The sequence below is a fragment of the Lepidothrix coronata genome, unplaced genomic scaffold (assembly GCF_001604755.1).
Source record: "Lepidothrix coronata isolate B3197 unplaced genomic scaffold, Lepidothrix_coronata-1.0 Scaffold9, whole genome shotgun sequence".
NCBI classification, from domain to species: Eukaryota; Metazoa; Chordata; class Aves; order Passeriformes; family Pipridae; genus Lepidothrix; species Lepidothrix coronata.
In genome coordinates, this window is record NW_016690189.1 from 5708684 (window position 1) to 5733294 (window position 24611).

Here is a 24611-nt window from a genome sequence, read left to right on the forward strand (position 1 = left end):
TCAACTGGACCATTGACACAGCCTCCCCTCATCTGCACTAGCCTCCAGTGCTAGGCTAAGCCTAAAATACGGGCTTTCCCAATTTCAGCAGTCTTGGCTTCAGTAGTCCTCTACTTTGTGAGTTTTGGGAACTACCCTTATCAGGACTCAAAACAGCAAGAAGGCTTCAGGCATTTTGAAGTCTTTCAAAATACTATGGAAGCCCTGAGTGCAGACAGTTCAGAGAGATGATGAGGATAATGGTTTTCCTGGTTGTGGACTCAAGCCTATTTGGATAAAATGGTCTCATATTTGTGGCATTGTTCATTGGTCCACACTCTCATCTGGTGTATATCAACTATATGCTTTTGCAATCAGTGGAACTGTGCCAAATAATACCTACAAAGATTCAGGCCCATCCCTTTGTAAATATATTCATGAAATTAATTTGTTGAAAACAAGCACCTTAGCATTCTGAGAATTCCCTGCCAGATTTGATAGAAATATAACAAATTAGCTTGTCTGGTATTAGTCTGATTCACAGCCTAGTTAAGAGAGTGTGCCAAAGGAATATCCAAACATAAGACTGTTTGGCTTTTCTCTCACCGATAAAGGTGTGTTCCTCCTTCCTGCTTCTTCTCACATTTATTTCCCATGTTGTAAAATATATACCTTTACTATTATATTTTAAAATTGCCCAGTGTACACACCATTTCAGGACTGTTGTGTTTTGGGAAGTATCAAAATCTTGAGGCAGACCTACTAAGGGCCATAGATGTCCAAATCCCAAATCCCAAACTATCATCTGAAATACTGAGCAACAATCCAAACACAAAAGTAGCTAAATAGATACTCTCTCACACATTTTGTCTTGACAATTCTCTGTGTATATTTAACAGAAGCAACTGAGTGGATAATTCCTGGAATGGGTTTTCAAAAACTGGTTAGAGGGAATATAGAGAGCTGTAGTGTGTGCATAGTAGTGTGTGTAGCTTATGTGCTTTGCTAAAATTTGATTCTTCTCAAAATGAGTTTATTGATTACACATACACACACACAAAGACACACAGACAGATATAATTGTAGGAAATAGTTTGTTTCTGATGTGATTAAAATACTTACAGACAAAGCGAGAAGTCAAGATTTAATTATCTCTTCTACTTGAGAAAGGTCAGTTCTCTGTTTCCAGGAGAATCATCTTCCTCTACTATGTGAGTATAAGTTCATTATTAGGTTTAGTCTGTGTTTAGAAAGAAAACACTTTTGCCAGGGAATTTAAGTAAATATTTGTGATTTTCCACAGACTTTTCTTTCTAGATTAATAGTGTGCACTAGAAGGAGATAATCTTATCAACATTTCTAGTCAGAGTTTTAACTCTTAAATTTCTAACTACAGAATAATCAGACAAGATTATTAACCAGATATTCACTCTAATCTGATTAAAAGTCCTACAGTTATCTTCTTTACTCTAAGAAGTCCATTAAAAAAATGAAGTACCAGCATTACCATTCTCAGTTAAACACCTTTGACCCAAAATTTCTCTCAGCTTTTACTTCAGTTTTGATTTGAAATCACTGGAAATTATTTTTAACTCTTCCGAGAAAACTACTGTGAATTTCACATGTAGGCTGGCATGTGCTCCATAATTACCATTGATAACTCTTTGGTTGGTATCTAATATCATTGGAAAGGTAGGCAAATCTTTTGTCTTCTTGCTCAGCTAATGAACGTACTGTAAAATCTCGAAAGATGACATTTTACTGTATAGTGTGAGCATTTTATTCTTTTGGATAACTTTTGTAAATATTAGCTACGGAACTGCTACTTCCCATTATAACCAGTCTTTCTCAACAGGACATTTGATAGTTGCATTTTGTATTGTTCTGGATATGATCTGACAAACTCAAGATAGTTATCCATATGATTATTTGTCTACCAGTCTATTGGGGCATAAAACACTATATGATATTTTAATGACTCAGCTGCTCTATACAGAAGCAAAGTAGATGATTTTTTCCCTAACACATTTTGGAAAAGAACATACTTAAATGGCATTTTAGAAGATTAGCCATATTCATTTGGAGCTAAGCTTATTACTAAGTCAATCTTTTAAATCCTGGCTTCTATTCATCTAACAGCAACATAGACATAGCCCTCCAGTGTAAACAGTGCTCTTGTTTAAACATACTGATGCATTGAAAGGCATGTAGGTCTTTTGGCTTCTCTTCACAATGTCTTACCCTGTTAAAAGTATATGGATTGACCTAAGCTATAAATAATTTATTTAATCTTCAAATTAAAACTACACAATCATCCTTTTTACCTCCCTTGACTTCAATTATTAGACATAAAGCACTGGATTGCATGCAGAATCTACATGCAGCTTTTTGTAATGTATAATTCAAGAAGTCTGCCATTAGGTACATTATATATTGCAGTACCAACTGCTGTTGCAACATAAACAGGGTACTGCCACTTCACTCTGTGATCAGGAGTATATGCTGGATCAGTTTATGTAATGAACGAAGGATCTGGTAACAAGCTTTGTTCAGGTCTCTTCTAGCAGGGCTCTTACAAACTCAGAAATTAACTATGTGATAGGCTCCTCAGTTGAAGTGCAAGGCCTTGATTTCTCCTGTGTATCACAGACCTGCAGATCAAACCGTCTGGCTCATGTAAATGACAGAGTAACTGTGAATGTGAGAGAGATACACGCTATTAGACTGAGATTGGTGCCACAGCATGAAGGTTGTCAGATTAATAAGTAGCACAAGTGGGAAGGCAGCAGACTTCTAAACTCTTGACATTAGCATCATATTATATATTCCATTTTACAAAATCAGCCAGACACAAATGGCTTGTGCTATGCTGATTTGTACAGTGGCAGCATGGTCATGCTAAACGTCTTGACAATTCTCGTTTCCCAGCTCTTAGAATGCCTTCCATAATACGCTGAGGGCTAAAACATCACTAAGGGTAAAATATTAGAACTCTTGACTATTGTGCCCTCCACAGTATTTTTAGAAACAGTTTGGAAGATGGATACACAGTTTTGAATGACTCCTCTTAAATTTAACAGCATCCTTCTCATTTATTGTTTTGAATCTTCAAGGAGGCACATATGTTCCTTTCCATGGAAGAGGAAGTACATAAATGGCTGAAAGGCTTTTTACAGCTATTTACATCTCTGATCAGATGGTGATCTGTGTTATATGAGGGTAGGACATCAGCAGTGAACGAAGGTGAAAGCACTTTTGCAGCAAGATCAAAGATGGGAAGAACTGCTTATAGGTGAGAGGGAGCAGAGAGAGAGGAACAACAGAGAAGAAACTCTTCTGTCTCAAACACGACAAGGTCAAGTATATCTGTAGCAGGAGTCCATAGAAGGGATTTTGTGGCAATGCATTTTGCTCCTCAGAAATTTGGGAAGATAAAAAAAAATCCATTCCATTGCAAAGAAGAAGAGAGGAGATAAGAGGAGAACATAAAAGTTCTGACCCTGATGTGAAAAAGGGCAATATGCAAAGACCTATATTTTTGTGACACCAAAACAATTGGAACATCCACTAACCTGAGTAGGACCATCACCTGATAACAGCAAGATGCCTCTTTCCCAAGACATATAACTTGGCGTTGTCTGAGCAGCACTTTTTATGACCAGGGCAAGACAAAAGCACGCCACAGACTTGTGGAAAGAGTGATGGTCTTGTCTCACACTGTCAAAGCGACTAGGGCTTGGATTTAGAGGTCTTTAGGATTCCATGGGTTCCAAATATTTGGCAATCCAGTCAGGCCAGAGAAATTCTTCTCCCTCCTCGTAACATACAGGGGTCATTCTTACAGATCCACTAAATGGGTAACTCCCTAGATGTGCATGCCCATGTGGGTCTTAGTGTCCAGTCAGAATGGCAGTCATGCTGCCAGAGGATCCCTGAACTAAAGAAATGGCTTTTGTGACAGACAGGAAGAAAAAAGGGAGTGTTCAGGAATCGTACCTGACAGGATGTGTTCATAGAACATAAAGTTCAATAGGTTTCTCTGTCCTCTTCCATTGACAACATTTATTGTTGGCTGTCATAGACATCCCAATTCCAACAGAGGAGAAGCAACCCTTATTTTTATTAATTGCTGTTTGGCCACAAGTTACTGCTGTACTGCAACTTTATTCCTTAGCTGCCTTGAAAGGCCAAGCAATGTCATTGCCGCTATGTGTGTTCCACAACTTCCTCTGAGCGACCTCCCCACACTGTAGCCTGAAAAGTGCCTTTAGGAACATAAATCTCAAAGGTTTTGACAGAGTCCAGATGGCTCCAGTAGGAAAGGATGGTTTTCACTGATGTATTCTCATTGCACTGTGACTAATGTATGCTGGACAGTAAGAAGGCATGGCCAAGATGTGAATATTCTCTCTATTGTTTTCTATTAGTTTTCCAAAAGGGCAGTCAGTTCTTGAAGTCAAGTATGGACTGGTTTTCAAGGTCAACACAGTTTGCACTTGCCAAAAGAAAAATATTTTTTATTTGACAATAAGAAAATATTTCTGCACTTTAAAACAGAGTGTCTGTTCTCTTGACTTCAGAGAACTTTTAGCTGTTTGCCTTCCACCTCCCCTCCCCACTGTCAGTGGAGTGCAAGAGTCACTGACCTGCCTTGATTTAGGCAAGGAGGATCTCTGCTCCAGTTGGGAAGCATTCTTTATGGCCCTCAAGTCATGTACTCAGGAGAAGAAGGACAGTGCAGAAATATGTGAGTCTGGGCAGTGAGCACCAACAGACAGAAGGCAAACCAACCCTCACAAGCCTTCAGTACCATAGCAACCAGATAGTGAAAAATTCAGAGGAAAGTAGGTGGGATGCTATATTTTAATCACTTACTTACAAACAAGAGGTTTTTTTTTTTAATAGAAGAGAGCAGGGAAGACCTGCGTGGGCTGAGCACCCTTAAAAAATTGTGATAGCAACAGAGGGAAAGCCTCCATATGCAAATGAGGCAGAGAGAGGAAAGGAAAAACTGTGTCAGACTGAGAAATCAGAGTTGTTTGGGAGGAGTGTGGAGGATTATGGAGGATTATAATGATGTGCATGCAAACAGGAGGCTCTGGGATGGGTGCTGGCTGCTACAATACTCATGGTAGCCCTAAGAAGGGCCTGGTGTGAGCAAGCCCAGCAAAGGCTGGAGGGAGCTTGCAGGTCTTCTGAATTGTAAGGAAGGAGCAGCAGTAGATGGTAGTGGTCAAACAGAGCAACTCAGCTGTGGGTATGTTTGGGGAGGGACACATGTAACTCTGCTGTAGGTTAAGTTCAAAACCTTATTTCAGATTTCTTTTTCTTGATATGTTTTAAGTTGCTCTGGAGAAGGTATCTAAATATGTCTCCTGAACACTGTGTTATGTCATGATTACAAACACTATCTCATGTTAGCATTGAAAGCACTTTAAAGTGAAGGAGGGTGGATACTTGCTTCAGAGCTGTATCTAGCATCTTTTTACATCTCCTGGGATTAACAGCGAGGATAATATAAAAATTTTGCATTAACTTTTTTACAAAGTATTAAATTGGAAGATTTTTTTTTGCACATATTTATTTAAATTTATTTATTACATTAACTCAAAAATAAGTATTTTACTTTTGTGACACTTGTAGCATCTGTTTTTTCAGCCACAATACTTTGTAAGTCTTTTTAAAAAGTTATATTTTGGACAAACATCTTCAGATTAGGTATGGTGGTCTTTGGAGTGTGATTATTTCATTGTTGGACAGCTGTTCTGTGCCAGTCTTAGCTCATCTTTCCTTTTTGATCAAAACCAACTTTTTTAAAAAAATCCCAAACCCATGCATGCAGGTGTCATGTGTGTCCTATTTATACAAACCCTTAAAAGAAATTTCTAAAGCACTGTGTTTAACTCAGAATCAAAGTATATTATATTTGTTGGGCAACACGGATGATAACCTAAGACTATTGTCATTGAGGATCATTCCCAGAGTGCTTCAGAAAAAAACTTCCGAAAATTACTATATTATCTTGTCCATATACGTGCAAAATGAGAAGTAATAGGTAATTTATGATTATGATGATTTCAGTAATACCAACTGGAGCTTACTTCAGCCATGTATAGTGGAAGTAAAATATATGGGGCTTTTTAATTAATTCTATTTATAACAATAAAAATATGGGATAGTAAAGTATGAAAGTGCTAAAGGGAAATTGAAATTAAATGTAATGCAAGTATCATTAATGGCACCTTTATTATATTACATTGATGGACTAACTTGCACTAAACTAACACTGCACTAAATAATATTTGTATTCATCACAATAAAGCTGATGTGTAATTCATGAAAGAAATTATCTTTTGTTAGAAATCGAATTATATTAGCTCCTCACTGGAAAAATCTCTTTTGTTCTCAGACATCTGCATTAACACCCTTAAAATCAGCTTGTTCAGCTTTCATGAAAGCATGCTCTTACTACTACTCTTTGATCCTTTAATAAGAGGCACTGGGAAACTGAATGTTGTCAGCCTGGGCCAGGAGGGCTTTAAGCCCTCCATGTCAGTAAGAATGGAATGCTGTGGGGTCATGCAACACACTTAAATAAGCTTTTTTCTCAAACCGTCCGATGTAAGAACAAACAGAAGAAGTATTTATTTACCAAATATAAATACATGACACTGTTTCGAAAACATTCAGAACAAAAGGAAGTTACATATATCCACATAGCATTTTAGCTTTCAAGATCCATCCATTCTGCAGAGGTCAACTAGGAAGCTGAAAGATGCTTCAGAGCCTTCCTGTCTCAAGTCTGTTTTGCAAACAACCCAGTTTTGTCTGACTACATTCATGGAAGAAAATCCTGGATTTGCTGTTCCTGCTTCAGAAATACCATAATTCTCCTGATGAGGTTTAGCAGAATTAAAGTTCCCTCTGCAAGACGCAGGAATTTTGGGCAAAGTTTCAATGCTCCTGGCACCAGAAATCTGTCTTCTTTATCTAACCTGGAAAAGCTAATGTCTCTTGGGTATGATCCAGAGCTAACCTTATTTTCCCATACAGTAAATGAAAGATTATTTTCAAGCATTTTCAAGCTGAGCAAGTAGTTAAGTCATGCATTGTATTTTCCTACTTCCTAAGTCAATGATTTGTATCCCTTCACATTAACGCTGTTATTTTCTAGAAATAGCATTTTCACAACATTGTTGCAAATGTGTGTTGATTACAGGCCTAGATTTTTATAGTAAAGAGCATTAGCCTAGTTTAGACTATGCCTACATGAAAAAGAAAAGACCATATCATATAAGCAGGTAATATTTGTAAATATTTTGGTTATGCAATAAAAAAGATAACATAATTTGTTTAACTTAAAAGTATCAGTTTGGGTTAGAACCCTTTCTACCTTCACAAAAATTGATCTCCACATCCATCACAGTATATCTGAATACTTGGCTACAACCCTGAATTTAGCAGCTTATGCATAAATATGTTCCACAGAAATGAGAAGTGACAACCTATGCAGAACTTGCATCTACTTTTCCATCTGCTTTTCTTCTATTTTGTGTTTTTCCCTTCCTTACAGGGTCCTAGCAGATTCTGCAGAACTTCAGGCAGAAAGCAATTTGCATATGCAAATGCAAACAGAATGACACTGGAGAGCGGAAGAGCTCAATTTGATTATCTCTCTTAGTTAAAATCTGAGAAAATCAGTGACCCAAGGGGATTATTCAGAATCTCTTAGGAGACTGTAAAAACCTTACCCTGATAAAAGTCACTTTGAATATATCATTTAACCTGACTGTGTGAAAAAAGGTTTTTCTCTCCCATTGTCCTGCTAAATTCTTGCAAGCTCTTTATAATATCTAAAACCACTAGCATTTCTGCAGGAGATGATCTACATAATCCCAAGGAATCTACATTACCATCTCTGGGGTTTGGCTAGGTTTTGTGTTCCTTGCAGACTGCTCTGGGGATTGTATACACTTAGTGCCAGTATGCTGATGGATGTTTTGTGATGCTACATAAATATTTTTTACTTTTTGCATTATATTAAACATTACAGGTGGAGAGTAGGTATTTCATGTCTCAGCTAGGCTGACTGTGACAGACCTTGTCGGAAAGGCCAAGTTAAAATGATTGCTTCCATTTAAAAATTCACTTCCATTTAGGACACTAAAAAAATGCTGAGAATGTCACATTTTCTTTGTTTATGCACTTTGTGGCTGTGCCACTTTCCCTAAATATTCCATTATGAAAGCACATGGATGTATTCAGAGAAAGACATATCAGGCTACAGGACACAGCTTTGTTCTAGCTCATTTGCTGCAGGGTGCCTGGTGTGGTAATTATCAAGTTAAAAAAGGCACTATGTTCTATTTCTGTAGGGCCACAAGAGCGGGATTTTATAGAGAGCTATTCCCAAGGGCAGGCCTGTGGGAAAAGTTGTAATAAACTGCCTCCCACCATTGTATTGTCCAGCAGACCAAAAAAATAAACAAATACGTGCCTTCCTTTTTTTTTAAAGAAACATATATCTTTGTAATTCTGTTGTCTAACCTCTCTGTGTTAAGAGCAATGCACATAAATAAAAAAAACATTAAGATCTTAGGCAGTTACAGGATCACCAAAAATGAGACTGCTTTCTCCAAAGAGGAAGGGTACAACACTGTCCTAATTCATTTTGAAGAGGTCAACAATATTAATCCCTTTAAAAACCTTCTTCAGTGCCCTTTTAGTACTTCTTTTACTATCAGTCTTCTTTAATAAAATAGTTCTAATTCAAGATGCCCACTCAATAGCACGTCATTCAAAGCTAATGACATATTGTCTCATTTACTAGAAAATCATGCTGAAGAAATAGAAAAAACACTGCATTTTTCCCACAGAACACAATCCTTATATATTTTTTATTTGTATATTTAAATGAATGCATAAAAACACCACATCCAGAGCCCATACACCTATGAAACCTGGAAACACTTTAAGCTAGTTCCTGGAAAGGATTGCCTGCATGAGGAGAAATACCAGGTTATAGAAGAGGGATCAAATCCATAATCTATGTTGATGAAGACAACAACAGAAAACATGGCTCAAAGAGAGACAAGGTTGATCCCCTCAGCCCCAATGCCATTTTATTCTTGTGGAGAAGGCAAGAACAGGGTATTTAGAGGATTTCAGTGGCCTGGGCACAGCATCACCCCTGCTTTATGCAAGAATTGAAATAAGAAATCTAGTCCAGGAATATGATTTAGAGACCCAAACCATAAACAAAACCACTGCTCTCCTGAAAAACAACTGGCTTGGGAGCCCTTGACTCACACTCAGCTTTCTGGAGGTACTGAGGCAGGCTGCGGTATCATGCCCTTTTTGACCAAATCCTCTTGGATAGTTTTTACTCCCTTACTAAGGAGTAAAAATGATAGCTAAATAAGACAAAACTGAGTTTAAAAAAATCCCATGTTTTTCATCAACCAAATCTGCCCAACAATTATTCATTAAAAATACTTTACCTATATAAAGGGAAAACTCTTTTTCCTATTATCTTTGGGCAATATCAGAAGACCATTCATTATAAAAAGTTCCCTCAAGCAAAGCAAACCAGTAGACAGCAGAAGCCTTTTTGCAAACTTTGTTCTTGTTGTATAGATATAATGCTAAAAGTAGAAACACAAACAGGAATTGTGATAGATGATGCAGACTGTGTTACACAATGTGAGGTTTTGGTAGGTAAGAGACAGGTTCACAAATCCTCTTTGGAATTTGGAAAAAACAAGTATGCCTCCAGCTCAGAGCAAGCAGACAGTGAAGACAAGCTGACAGTGACTTCATTCTGGTTTCCCTCAGATCCCATCTTCTTTAGCACATAATAAACGTGTTAATTCCCAAATTCTTGTTTAGAACAAACTCGTCGATTCTCCCTCTGTGATGTAGCTCAGGAAGTGCTTTGCTTCAGTAATGATTTCTCAAAGTTTCTCTGGACAAAGTTTCTCCCTATTCTGTCCTGCCTTTGACACTGTCCCAGCAGTTTTGAAGTCCTCAGCTAACTCTTCTCACCTTTACTATATATCCCAGTGTATGGAATGTCTACTACTACGCTTCTAACACCCTGTTGGGCTCTGCACCAATCTCAGTTTAGGTGCTTTCAACAGAAGAATCACAACAAAATTATACAGCTTTCAGTTGCATACTGCATGAGATTCAGAGGACAATCAGAGGACGGCTTTGAGCTGAGTATTACTCAGCATGCATACAGCTTGTGTGCTTCAAAGTGCACCACCATCTGCAGTGAGAATGTGACCCATGCTGAGCAACTTGGCCTGGACTTCAGGGAATGCTCCCAGTGGACATTGTCATTGGCAGCATAGACAAAGTTACAATCTAGTAACTTGCGCTTTCAGTGAAAACTACTGCTTAAAAAGTTGGGTGCTGTTTCATGGGTAGCTTCAGAGTTCTGGTTGGTATGGGCTGGGACTGTAGCACAGCTCAGAATGTGAAACTCACAGGTTACAGAAGCCAGTTGCTGCAATGGAAAGCAAGACCTTGCAAAAAGTATAGATTTTTAAAGACTGAACCTAAAATGACTAGTTTTTATGACCACCTAACCTCTAGTAAGCATAAACCTTGTAATAAGCATGTCTGGATTAACTGAGATAAAGCAGAAAATTCTGCAAAAAATCCCATGTTTTTCTATAAACTTTATTAATCTCTTGCTCTCACATGAAGGACAGACAGACATACAGACAGACAGAAAGAAGAGGAGAATTTAGTTTGTATTTTAGTAAATAAAGGCATGAGAGAGGCAATTTTGTTCAGTGAAAAACATCAAGTAAGCTAAGGTGAATAGTTGCATTTAATGCTTCCTTCCCCAGGCATTAATGAAATGGATTTGGGCCAGGATGTTCTCTCTCTTTCTCTCTCATTTTCAGTACCACTGATGTGACATTGAATCTTATAAATCTTCTAGGGATATAAATTTCTTAGGTTTAGCTCAATGTGTATGTGAATACTTGATGAGAGTTCTGAGTTTTCACAAGATTAAGAGGGAATTATTTCCATCTGGCATCTTCAAAATAATAGCCAACATACTTTAACAGGAAGTACATTTTGCATTTCAAATGCAGAATTATTCAAGCAATGACTGAAACACTGCTAATTTCATAGGCTGAGTTTATATCAAATGGTGCTTCTGTACATTTCAATGCTGCTTCATTTAGTGAAAGATGATATCATGTTTGATTACTGTGATGTGGTGATTTTTTTTTTAATCAGGTAAGACTCTGCAAAAATTAAGAGCTTCAACACAACCCTTACACTCCTCCTGATGAAAATTATCTGATCCAGCTTATTAGCAAGTAATGCTTAAATAAAAAAGCTACTTCTGTTTGAGATCTAGTTATTTTTAGTCTGGTTTCACTCTAATCTAAGTTTATACTGCTTCATTCACTCAAGAGAAGTTCTTAAAGGTTTTTCTGAAGGCGGATGGGAATGGGAGGGTGGGAACAGTGTAGTAGTAACTCCTTAGTTATTTGTGGGCTTCCTTTCTGACTAAGATATTTTACTTTCTGTCTGTAGTGACCAGTTTAACACATTATGGATTCACATGACAACTTTGTTCACTTAAAAAGGATCCAATTATGAAAACTGGAAAATACAGTCTTATAAATCAAAATACTTTTATTGTGTTGACATACCCAATCCTTGAGTTGAGCAAGGGAAAAAAGAGTTAACAAGCTAAACATATCTGAAGTGGCTACTGTTGGCTGTTCCTCACAGTATTTCAGAAATGTTCCATATGGAAGGAAGCAGATTTGATAAGTTTCTTCAGGAGGGAACCAAAAAATAAGAGGATGAAAAAAGACATAGAATCTTCTGTCATGATTAGAAGCATTTGGTCCCTCAGGTTTGACAAGTTTGCCAAGAGAAAAAATAAGTTTCCTAGGAAGGAATGCTAGGGAGGAAAGAGAGATGACAGTAATATTATCAGTCTCAGATATGAGAATCAGAAAAATAAAAAATATGAAATCAGTCTTTGACACTAAAATTTTTGAAGAATAAATACTATTGTGGGGGTAGAGATCTTTTGGCCTTTGTAACATTTCTGGTTGTTTTCCTAAAATTATTTTGTAGTATTTCTCCAATGAGATGATATAGATTTAACATTTATATATGGAGTTTGTAAATAAAGGAGTAATTCCATATGTAAATTGTCTCCTGCAGACAATTGTCATTATTGCATTAATACCATTTCTTAATTAAACTTAAATTCCACTGTAAATCAGTTTGGTTTGATTTTGAGTGGAAGGCTATGTGTCACAGTCTTAGTTAATGGCTCTTGGCATTCCTATTCCACCTAGCCTATTATGATTCTTTTTCTTTATTTTTTCCTCACTGACCTGTTTATGTCACATACCTCTTGTTGTCTATAATAAGTCTTGTAAAATCTTACACTCAGACCTTATATCTGCATCCCCCTAGGCTGATGCTGTATGCCTGTGAGCAGCTGAGTTGTTCTTATAGCCTTTCAGAGCAGATGGAAGTCAGCTCCTTCCTCATCCAGCCCTCCTCCTCATTCCCAGTGCTTCACACCCAGTCTTGCCCAGGAAGGGCCCTTTTGCTGAGTCCTCCTCACACCCTTGCACTTGCTGACCCAGCTGCTCCTCCATGAGAGGAGGAAAAGCTTTCTGGGAGCTAGAAAGAGTTAAGTGGAGGGAAGGACATAACAGAGACATTCTGTGTTGAACAGTTTGATGGGGATGAACAAAGGAGAGGAGGACAAGGGGAGAAATGGACATGTGCAGGATGTGGGTTTAGGGGCAGTAGAAGAATAGGGGTGAGAACTGGGCACACCACATCAAGGATAGGACAGAAGATGGTCGTGGAAAGCCAGTCAGAAACTCTCTGAGACTCTTAAGGAATTGCTTGTGAAAGGAGCAATTCTGGGAGCCTAGGGCACACTGATGCTACCTGTTGTCCCTACCACCCAAGAGCTGTGCTGGCTCTCTTCTACCCACCGCTATAATCTGCTTCCTGTGCAAGGTTTTTATTTTCTCCCAGCTTTCACTGAGAACGATGAGAGCCTGAACATCAGCTGAATGGATATTACTCTCTGTTTTAAGTCTGCTCACTGTTAAGCTGCCCTGAAATGTACTTTTGATCCTGTAAGCTTAGTGAAGGTAGAATATAGGGCAGATTATAGAAAGGTCTTGGTTTTCTCTTGATACTTGGGTGTTACCTAAGTAGACTGCCAATTTGTAGATTCCCCGGTCTACAACCTATCTCACCCATAAACGTACTGCTGTTTCAGAGTTTACCCTACCTCAATGCTTGTAGTAACTTCTAGCAATAGTTGATCTGTACACATTTTTATTTAAAAAAAATACAACTTTTGCCTGAGAAGTTTCAAACTTTAAGTGAAAAATTACCGGCATGCTTATAAACACATTAAAATGTGAATAGAAAGAGTTAAGGTACACAGCTACAAGCCTCTAACCTGGGCTTTATATCAGGGTCTGCTTTTCAAAAGATATGGAGAATGCTATCTATGGTCTTCAATGGTTGTTTTTGATACTCAGTAGCTAAGTGAGGTTCCAAGAATGGGTCTTGTAATAAAATTTTGCAGTTATGATATGACAAACACCTTTTTACCCAGATATTATAATTTCTTGTGTGTGTATAGATAAATTGTATCTATAAATGTGCTTCTAGTTCACTTCAGTACAAAATAAAATAGATTAATTCAATCTTTTGTGAAATAATATTGTACCTGAAAATTTTGCTCAAACTTTGAAACTAATAACAAGTTAATGTTTTTAAAGTATATTTACATTATTAAAGGTCAAAATAGGCCCCTGTTACTTTTTTTTAAAATTAGGATGAAAAGTTTAGTATATGAAACAGCTGTGGTTTTAGTAAAATTTTTATTCACAATATGATCACAGCGTTTTGCTTGCATAACTAGAGAAATAAAAATACCAACAAACCGGTATTTTTCTTGCTCAGAAATACTCAGATATGTCACCTGAGTAACCTTACTCCTGAGAAAGCTTTGTCTTTTTTTTTTCTTCCTAGCATCATGCTTTAACTCCATCTGCCTTTATCCTCTCAGAAACCCACAGTTGGTGTTGATACTGTCAACCCTACACTGGATCCTAGATTAGATTTGGAAAAAGCTCATGAACAGTAGCCCCTTTCATCTGCAGCTTAATTTATTATGGGCTTGTTTTGCAGACATGATGGAATATCAAACTAAATGAAAATCCTCATTGACGGTTAGTGTCTAAGATCTAAGTTCTTTGGAATTTCCTTCCAAATTAGTTGTTGTTTTTATATTCAAAAGACCTTAATTGTTCTTTTGTTGAGCCTGATGATGTGTGGCTGGGAAAGTCACTGGCTGTACGAGTTGTTCCCTTTGGTTCAAGACTCATATCATATTGCAGCTGTTTTCCCCCTTCTGAAAAACATGTTCTAAATAAATATAGACTTAGAAATACTACCCTGAATCTTGTGTAAGATAGTCAAATTGACCATTATATAAACTTTGGTAAGAGGTCTTCTATGGTGGTTGTTCTAGAGTGTCTTTCTATACAGACAGTCTCTTTGAATATTGGAAACTCCAATAGTTTCCAGTGTAGAGGCAGGATACACACTTTTGTATGAAATATATGGAATTTCTGGTATAGAAAAAATAATTTTACAGTGATTATTCTAGGAAAATTTCACATCTCATATGCTACACATTTTTCCATCTTTTTTTCTTTAGAGTCCATTCAGTCCAGTAATTTTAGTCTTTCTTATTACTTGAAATCAGTAAATAATTTCACTTAGCTCTTCCTTTCTCTTTCACATCATCTGTCATAGTGTTTGTTTACAATTGTCATGTGGGTTTGTGGTTTGCAGGGTTTTTTTCACTGTTCAGTAACTAGTAAGGAATGGAAACTGAGTTCCACAGAGATTAAACTCATACATTTGAAAGCATAGTGTATGAGTAGTTTTGAAGTAAGGCAGAACACATATTTTTGTTGTAAGGATACAGAGTTAAACTTTTCTATACATTCTACACTGTGATGGGCCAGAAAGGAATGCTTTCTCCTTGGGAAAATAGAGGCAATATCTGGAAAAAATACAGAGTTTCCAGGCTCGTGTTTCTGATTCATTACAAGTCCTTTCACTTATCATACACACAGTATAACACTTTGTCACAATGCCATGTTAACTCACTCCTTTAAAAGGCTGAAAGCTCTTTCTCTTCTCAGTCTCCCTAGGAAATTACAGAAAATTATTTTATGTCTTGATCCCTACGCGAAAACAAAAAACCATAAAACTTACTTCAGAGTAAAGCAGACTGTACATTTGGTCTCAGTCTAATAGCTATTCTTCAAAAGGGTGAAGTAAAAGTATTTAGGTAGTGATTCATATTCCAACAACTTTCCTATTAAACTGGAGAAATGTAATCACTGAGTGTATTTCATTACACCACATTTAATGAAGGGAACAGGGATACACAATATGAGGCAGAGAGCAACAGGTCCTAAAAAAACCACACAGTGTGGGTATGGTATCCTTCTGGAAGTATGAGTATTTTTCTGTATTTTTTGCTACATCTCATTCCATTTCCAACTTCCTTTCTCCCTTGTGTTTTTCTTCACATCTGTACATCTGACTCAGGTGCTACATTTAGAAATCCTACTTCCCACTCCAAAAAGTATTCTAACTTTCTCTGGAATGTTAGAATACCCTCTATCACATTGGTGATTGAGCTGCTAAATGTTGATAGGTGTTGGACCTGACAATCTCCACACAGCCCTTCTAACATACGTTCCTATCTATGGTTTACACAAAACAACTAGCTCTTCCTTTCTTCATCTTCAGTTGAGACCAATTTGCTGTGTTCAGCCATTGGAAGCTGGCATCTGCACAAGAATGTTTCATGGGGCTGTGCATGTTCAGATGAAATATGCTCTAATGTGTTCTGCTGTGCTCGAGTGTCTGTCCTGCTCAGGCAGAAGGAGATGAACAGCTTCTCTAATACTTTTTGCTGCAATAGGAGAAAGCATTACCATTTGGGGAGTTGTATTCCTGGAAAAGCAGTGAAAAATAAGAAAGCCAAAAAGGCATATTCTGAATCAGACTACAGTCCTAGCAACAGTCTCACTAATGGTTCTTATTGCAAAAAGCTGTTTCACTTGCTTTCAGAATTATCTGCACTAATGACAACTTCCACTTTCAAGTTATTTACATAAAGTATTGTTCTCATGTCACTGCTAGCAGCTAGATAGATGCATCTCGCTAGGTGAGATGAAAAAGAAATGGATAGAGCAGGTTGCAAATGAATTTAGAGAAAGCTGGGTTTAATGTGGTGGCAGGAAGGATGAAATATTCCCCCCATAATGTTTCCACCACGCATAAGAACAAATACATCACCATTGGGGATTCCCCTACCTGAAACCTTCACAGATAGGTCTTCGCAGTGAAGGTGATGATCTGTGATGAGGTAGTCTGTGCTTCACTAGATCTCTCACACTTGGAGTGTTTGTTTCGCAACGTTTTCTGGCAAAAGTGGGTGGGTCTAAGGGGAAAAAAAAGACAATATCAAGATTCTTGAGGAGAAGTCATAGGAAAGAAGAAATTGCAGACCTGCTCAGTATCTGGGCTGGGTATCACTTTTCCACAATCTCTGATGGAAAAGCATGGTGTCTAACCCTTGCGACTGGCATTGAAGATCTTCCTACAGCTTGAGAGGTCACCAGCCCATCTGCCAAGCCTTGTGTTGCCACATTGCTCCCACCCATGTCTTGAATCAGCTTCAAGTGCCTCATGGTAGATAAGCAAATACAAATCATTCTGAAATATTACATCCTTCCCTTGAACTTAAGGCTTCCCAGAAAAAAAGGAGACAATTCAAATACATAATGATACTTCAGTGTGATTTAAATTCTGCTCAAAAGGAGCTTCTTTTGTGCTTTTTGCTTGTAACACAGAATGGCTGCAGAGATATAGATATTTTCTCTGAAGAGAAAACCTTGTATGTATGTCCATTGGCAATACAAGTCAGGGGTTTATAGGCAGTTCTAACATACTTTGAATAATTTAGAGCTCCAAAGAGTGCTAGACTGATGCTATCATTTGATAGTGAGTGACTCTTCATCTAACCAAGAGAGAACCTGAGTGTAAACCCCATGTCTAAAAACATAGGGTTTTCACTGCAGTTTGCTGCTGAAACATCAGCACCTACTGATCTTATTCTAATATGACTCAGAGAGCTCTTTACTGTTTTGATTAATTTGCCCAAAAATATAAAACTTGATGACTTAGGATGGCTTTAATGACTGAGGCCCAAAACTTCATAGAATTTTTGCTAAATTGAAAACATATTTGTAGATAAAATTACTATAAAATTAAATAATGTGCATTTAATGAAGGCAGTTAAATAATATATACTAATATTTCGAAAAATTCCAGTAATAGTTATATCTATTAAAAACTTGAATAATTAGTTCCCAGATAATGTATTTTTCCCTGCTTTGTACAACCCACTGATCTACAGGGCTTTGACACTTTTCCATTGCTGGCATTTATGTTGCACCAGAAATGTGGATGGAATTATGACTTAGATGCCAAATTAATTTCTATCAAAGCACAGTTTAAATTAAAGCAAAAAAACCCTTTTCCTCTTTATTCACATTATGCAATTAATTTGTATATTATGTTGGACATCTTGACTGAAAATTAGACTGTTTGTACCAAATAAACTTAATCCCTTTTCAGAATACGTTTACTTATTCGGAAGCAGGCAGCATTAGCTCAGTTTTAGAAGGCCCGCTCCTGCATTTAATCAGAAATAGCTACTCTGGAATACTTTTCATGTAGGCAAACTTTTATCTTCCTTCAGAGACAGAGCTGGAATTTCATTCTTTAGGGAAATACTGTACTATGTGAAAAATGCTCATGTTTTAAAGTGATGTACAATTACCATTTTTCAGAATGTCTGTGGAAAACTTCTTAACATTTCTGTTTAATATGTATGACGGATTCTTAACAGAAAACTTCTATCAACAGAATCAACTATTCAGCTTTTGGAGAAGATGCAATACGGCTGCTCAGGCTCATAGTGACTTCCTAGCCGAAAAACAAATCTGAAATTGCTATGTCTAGTTTCATCATAAACACTCAAAATAGAAAGCCTTTCAATATACAGCGTAATTTTGTTGATTAAGACACTACATAGCTGATCTTACTTGTTGACTGTTGATTTAGTTTTGTATTTTTTCATTTGCAAAGTTTCCAAATTGTTTTATTCTGGACCACTGCTAGTTTTAAGAAAAAAAAATTCCATTATTCTGGATAATGGAACTTTAAATAATAAAAATAAACTGGAACATCTAGTGCTGTGTTCTTCAAAAGGTGATAGAGTTCACAGAAAGCACTCTGATATGTAAAACACATAAGTAGCAGAAGCTAATTCATATTTATGTTGCAACAGAGAAAAATAAAATCTTTGCAGGAGTCTGTTTGAGTGTTTTGGCATCTACTGATCAAGTTTGGAGAAGTAATAAATATTTTCATCCTATTTCAAATAGCAACCACCTCAAGAATGTACCTCTAATTTATAGACAACACCTTCTGGATATATTTTAATAAGCTGGCAAGAAAGCAGCAAGTGGAGTTTACTGGAAGCATGGCCTGTGAAGAAGCTCTGAAGTCATCAGGTTTGTTTAATCTGGAAAGGGCTGAAAAGACCCAATGTGTAGAAAAAATATGTAGAAAGCTTCTGAAGTGAGAAAGTTAATAATCTGTTCTCCATTATGGACTCTTTAGTACCAGCAGGTAAAAACCACTTACTTCAGAAGTGACAAAGATAATACTGATTCTGTACTGGAAAGAGGATGGATTATTCTTCCAGCCCATTTTCCTAAAATAGCAAATAAGAAACTGATCAATTTTAAAGCTTTACAATATAGTAGGAACTTTTGATAAAATATTTAATTTTGTATTTCTAGATACATGGGAGAGGAGAGCTTACAGATAGTTATAAGTAGGGGAAAGAAAACAGGTAATGTCTCAAAACCTGAAATATGCCTTTTATTACTGTGAGGCTTAGTAATATTTTGTATCTTTGCTATGCTACCTACTTATATAATGAGGTTTATCTAGACCACCTTATCATGCCAAACCTGAGTTAGATTCACATAAGATTAAATACTATGTCCTTCAAAAAATTAGTTAAGATTTTTAAATGAAAATGCTTTAATATTTTTTTTAGTGCTTACATTTGATGAAATGTTCCAGTTTTATATTCCTAGAGGTAAGCAGAAAAGGTCAAAAAAGAGTTGAAGAGAGAAACAAGAAGTGGATTAAGCTTAAGAGCAAAAGATTGTGAAGAAGAAAAAAAAAGAAAAAAAAGATGCAATACTCCTCGGAATAAGCAATGCATATACTATGCTTGGCTGAATTCTAAATGGAAAATTTTTGTAGACATTAATCAATTTGGTACATGGTAAATATTCCCAATAGATGGATAAAATGTAACTGGTGTTATTTTCTAGGGCAAAAACTGAGTCTTTGTCCTCAAGGTTACAGCAGAAAGTAAATGATGCATATCAGTGCTTGCAGCAAACAAACTGGGTGACACACGAGGTTTTTTTTAAACGTAATGTTTTAACAAAAGCTCTTAAAAACCATTTCCCTTCCATATCTTTTTCCAACTGCAACAGCCAGTGGATTTGGTTATTTTTGCCCCACTGGTGCTCTGAGGTCCTGGCTGTCATTGGGAAACTGTCTGGAATGAGCAAAGTGTGCCTCATGTAATGGGAAACCAGGTAAGAAGGGAGGGTTTAATCTTCTTGATTGTTGTAAATCTGGTTTCTAGAGCATAACTTCAAAACCGAAGCTTGTCCTTTGATGTTTCTGAAGATCTTATAGTATGACCAAGCATCAGCTTTTGTATTGCTGTGCTCGATTTGTTCTCAGGATGGGTCATTTGCATGATTGTGTGTTAATTTTTAGTAGCAGACTGCAGACAAATGATTACCACTGGATGTGATGTGATTTTTTTTGCATTTTCAGGTGTCCATTAGCAGTTGTTTTTGCCGAACATTACCTCTTCCTCCAGAACTGGCAGAATGTGTGATGAGAGAGGTCCTCAACCCTTGTAGTGCTCTATCATCTATTTCACCTTCATTTATTAAGTAACAGAAGTTTTTAAAGTGTTTCAAGTTTGCCCAGTTGATTTGGTTCTGAAACAGGTGAGGAAGTCTTACCTAAGCTGTTCTGCCAGCTTTGCTCTGAAAGCATTAACCTCAGGCAGAGAAGCTGTGATAAATGGTGGGAAACTGTAACACACACTACATCTAGAGACTTCTCTGCAGATAAGCTTTCGCTAGAGCTGTAGATTTGGTTGATTTCCAGAAGTGCTAAGATCCAAAACATGTTGAAACGGAAAGAATCTTGTAATGAGACTGGAAACAATTAATGAAAAATCCCGTAAATGGAGTTCAGTTCAAAAATGTTTTTGGCGGCTTTGAAAGCAAGTTGCTTACTTTACTAATAGAGCAGAGAAGTATTTAAGGTCATAAAAATGGTTGTGAAGAGAAAGGATATCCTACACTTTTCAAAGAAATACACACTTGTATTTTCTTCTTTTGCTGATTACTCTTGAAACAGATTTTTACATTTCCATGAAAAGTAACATCTTATCAAGTAGATGGTATGTTCTGATATTTCAGATACTTTATTTAATTGCCAAAATCATATGATGCTTCCTTCTGTGTCCTGCAGTTGAACTTTGCCCTTACCAGAGCACTGTTGCCACTTTCTAGAACCACAGATAAAAGTTTGAAATGGAAATTAAATTATTTTTTTTACATAATGATAGTTAATAGTTTTCCGCATAGTAACTTTGCTTTCATATCCCTTTCAATTCAGATTAAATGGTTATTTGCAACGTAAAATGTCCATTATAAATTGGAAGATTAAATTCAGGAATCCCTGTGTGAAATTCCATGGTTTATGCACGAGAGTTTCATATAATTATCTGGTTAATTTGAATTAATAATTTGCTATGATCTCCTTTTTTTTTTATGCTTATTCTGCCCTCCAAAGAGGTCATAGAATTTCAGAACTTGGAAATAATTTTTTTCCTAAAAAAATAAATTACCTACAAACTTCTAAAATCTGATCTCTTGAGTGCAGAGCTGCTGTACATGAACTTGTTTATTGGGCATTGCTTTCTTGGTTTTGGGTTGCTTACTGTCACTATATACAGTCAGGCAGTCTTAGTAGAATTTAAAACATTACCATTTTTGTGAAGGCTATTTATCTTTTTTGCTGATAAAAAAGATTTCCAGTTTATTTTTAAGCCACTGGAATGATATGTAGACAAGATATTTACAAAACCATCAGAGAATCTGACAACAATCTCTGACTGCACGCAGTCATACTAACTTCCTGCATTATTGCTTACCTTTACATTTTCTTTAGAAATGGTGCTTTTATTTTGCTGCTTTTATTTTTAATATTGGGGATTCTGTAGCCCCATCAGTGCGCACAAGGAAAATGATATATATTCCTACTATTACTCAATAGCTTAATCCTTAATGTGTTTGCCTGTGAAGGAAGGAAAATTAAATAAAGGGTTTCTCAATCCCCTGCTCACCAGGCTGGGTGCAAGACCATGCTTCTCTCTCCCTTTGAATCTGCATTGCTGAGCAAAGTATAACGCAGTACTCCTGGAACCAGGCCAGATGGAAGCTAAAGGCTGGCACTGCGTGGCTTCCCACAGCCTGTGGAGCAGCATTGGAGCAGCACTGCTGTTGTGGGCTGAAGAGGCTGTGGACACTCTTTGCATCCAAAGACATATACCTTGGTGTCTGATCCATCAGAGCATGCAAGCCTGGCCCAGACTACTATAAGAAGGTGAAGGAGGTGTTTGGATGGGTGTGTTGTATGTCTTGACTCTGAAAACACATGCTGCTCCCCAGCCTTGGTCAATATGGCAAGGTTTTGTAATGGACACAGAGTTAGAGGTGGGAAGAGCACGGGGCTTGAGTCAACTCATGGTTGGATAGGCAAGGGCCACAGAAGCTGCTGGTGATGCAGGAAGATGAAACACAGCAAAATGAGCCCAAGTTATAATCAGTCTGGGCAAGATCAACAAGAGGGTCATCAGAGGCAAAGGTTAGACTTCAGTCAGTTCAGGAAGTTTTATTGACAGGAACCCTGTGAGCAAGGACCACACAAAGACATATCTGATTAATTTGACCAGCTCTTACTGTCTTAAATCTGACAGGCAAATACTTTTAGGGGAAAATAGGGTTAACATATTTATGCTGCATAAACTTTGTTTGTTCCTCTGAGGAAAAACTCTGTGGGAATTTCTCTGCTTGCAGCCAGCATGTGTACTGCTGTGCAGTGCAATTTACAGTGAGACTAGCAGTATTCCAGTTATAGCTGACCCCAGAAGTCTAATCTTTTGCTAAACAATTTGAAGTGTTTTCTTCCTAAATGCTAACTCAAATGTTTACTGTCTACATAAAACTGCTAATGGTAGGGCTGCTAAGTGCAAGTGGGATACATGAGGCTAATTGCAGAGTATGACTCAAGAGGAGAGTACAGGGAGTCTGGGTGGGGGCTGAAGGAGGTACTGGATAATGACAGAACAGAACATAAAGGTGTGTGTATGCAAGAGAAAAAACCTGGGGCTTTGCTGAGTTTCCAGTTTTGGTCCAGGTTGAAATGCAGAAGACCTGTTTGAGTCATGCAATGTGGAGCCAGATTTTTGGCTCTCAGTGAAATAACGTTGGTGGCCTATATGGAAATATAGATGGATTCATCTCAGGAACCCCCAGGGACATGGTAGGTGCATGTGGTTCTGGCACTTGCAGCCACTGAGCAGGAAGAGCAACGGTACTGAGCATCCAGTGGCTGGGGAATACAGTGCAGTGTGGGATGCCCAGCAAGCCTTTTGATCAGTGCATGGGACTTGGCAATCTTGAGGCTCACTCTTGCCAAGAGTTGGATTTGTGAAGAGATTCTGTAACGTGCAGCCATTCCTTCGGGGTATATGATTGAAGTTCACAGCAGTTACATGTAAAATTTGCTAAATCCAACCACTGTCTCCTGCTCCACCCCCATCAGCACCTACCATCCCACACTACATGTACATTAGTATGCCTGTTTAAAACTTTGCTGTGTATCAGTGATTCTATTTGAAATGTAATGAGCACCCAATTGTAGCATGTAACAGCATCCTTCATTAGCACAACTCTTTTTTTGATCCAAAGGTTAGAGCATTTAAAATAAAATCAAGGAAACACAGTGCTCACGGACTGAGGCAACTGGATTCCTCTGGAACAATATGAAACAAGACTTAACAACAAACTGCTGAGTGGTATCACTATGTCAGTGGGTTACTTTCTTCCCAACTTCTGGCAAAGGAGGAATAATTGCCACAAAGAACTTCTTGCTTTATTCTCGGGGATGAGATACAAAAGATTTAGATGCTATGTCTCTGCTTTCACTGATGCTATTAATTGGTTTTGAGACACATCCTCATTTTGTCACTTCTAAAGGTGAAGGCTGTTCTGTGTTTTGTTAATGATGACAGCACTGCTGAGAAAAAAGAAGGTCTAAAATATTTAACTTTAAGAACATGACAGATTAAATAACCTGGGGGGTCCTAATAAGCATCATTCACAATGTAGGAGATGACAAGGTGAAATTTCGAAGATGACATTTTGTCACTTGTGGTAGTCACTTAAACTGACAAAAGCTATACATTCTGCTCTGCAGCTTCTTTACTCTAATTGGGCCAATTTTACTATCATGCTATTATCCTGCAGAGCAGAACTGGTGACAAACAAAGAAGCTTTTGTGTCTCAGTCGAACATTTTTTCATGAGCTCAAGAAATATCTTGCCAAAAAAGAATGAAAATTGTCCCTGCATTTTGCGACTGGTCAGAAGCCCAAGGCTCATGTCTGTCTGCAAAATGTCTCATCTGTATTTTTAGTTCCTGCTTGCTCATCATGACGTCTTGCAGAAAGGGCCAGAAGTCAGAGGAACTATAATCACATTGGGATTTTTCCTGATACATGTTGCAATAGCTTACCTTGGGATATGGTAGAGGAAAAAGAGGCTAAACTTCCATTCCCTCCCTCTTGCAGTCTGCTTTAATTTAATCTTATTTTCTATTACACATCAACACATAGTAATTCCTTTTAAGTATATAATAATAATACAAGACTTGATTGTGTTAGCACATGCTGCTTTGTAGATATTGGGAAAACTTAATCCATTTTAGAAATGTTTGAACTTTGGAAAAAAATTATCATCAACAGCTACGTGAAGAGTAGTAAGGAAGTGATTCTATAAGCTGTTAATATAGCGTGAAATACTGAAACAATCCATTTTGTTCAGACTAAAAACATCTTATTTATGACCATTCAGAAACTTTGGGCAAAAAATACGTTTAGTAACACACATGTGTTAACATGGAATAAAATTACACTAGAGTGTAACATGGAGTGTATGTGAAGTGGACGTATATAATAATGGCCAGTCTTCGCGAGCAAAGATTTGGGAAAGGTCATTAACCCTTCGAGCCTGCGCAGTGGATTTTTTAGGTGAGACCCAGCGTGCGCTGAACTGA

General features: G+C 37.4%; 1 long non-coding RNA gene across 1 annotated transcript; it reads left to right on the plus strand.

The window, feature by feature from the left end:
• Nucleotides 1–18622: 18622 nt before the first annotated feature.
• Nucleotides 18623–23394, plus strand: LOC108492275. Its single transcript, XR_001873060.1, has 3 exons — nucleotides 18623–18674; nucleotides 20032–20210; nucleotides 23247–23394. It is a non-coding gene; the product is annotated as an uncharacterized LOC108492275 (long non-coding RNA).
• The last annotated feature ends 1217 nt before the right edge of the window (nucleotides 23395–24611 follow it).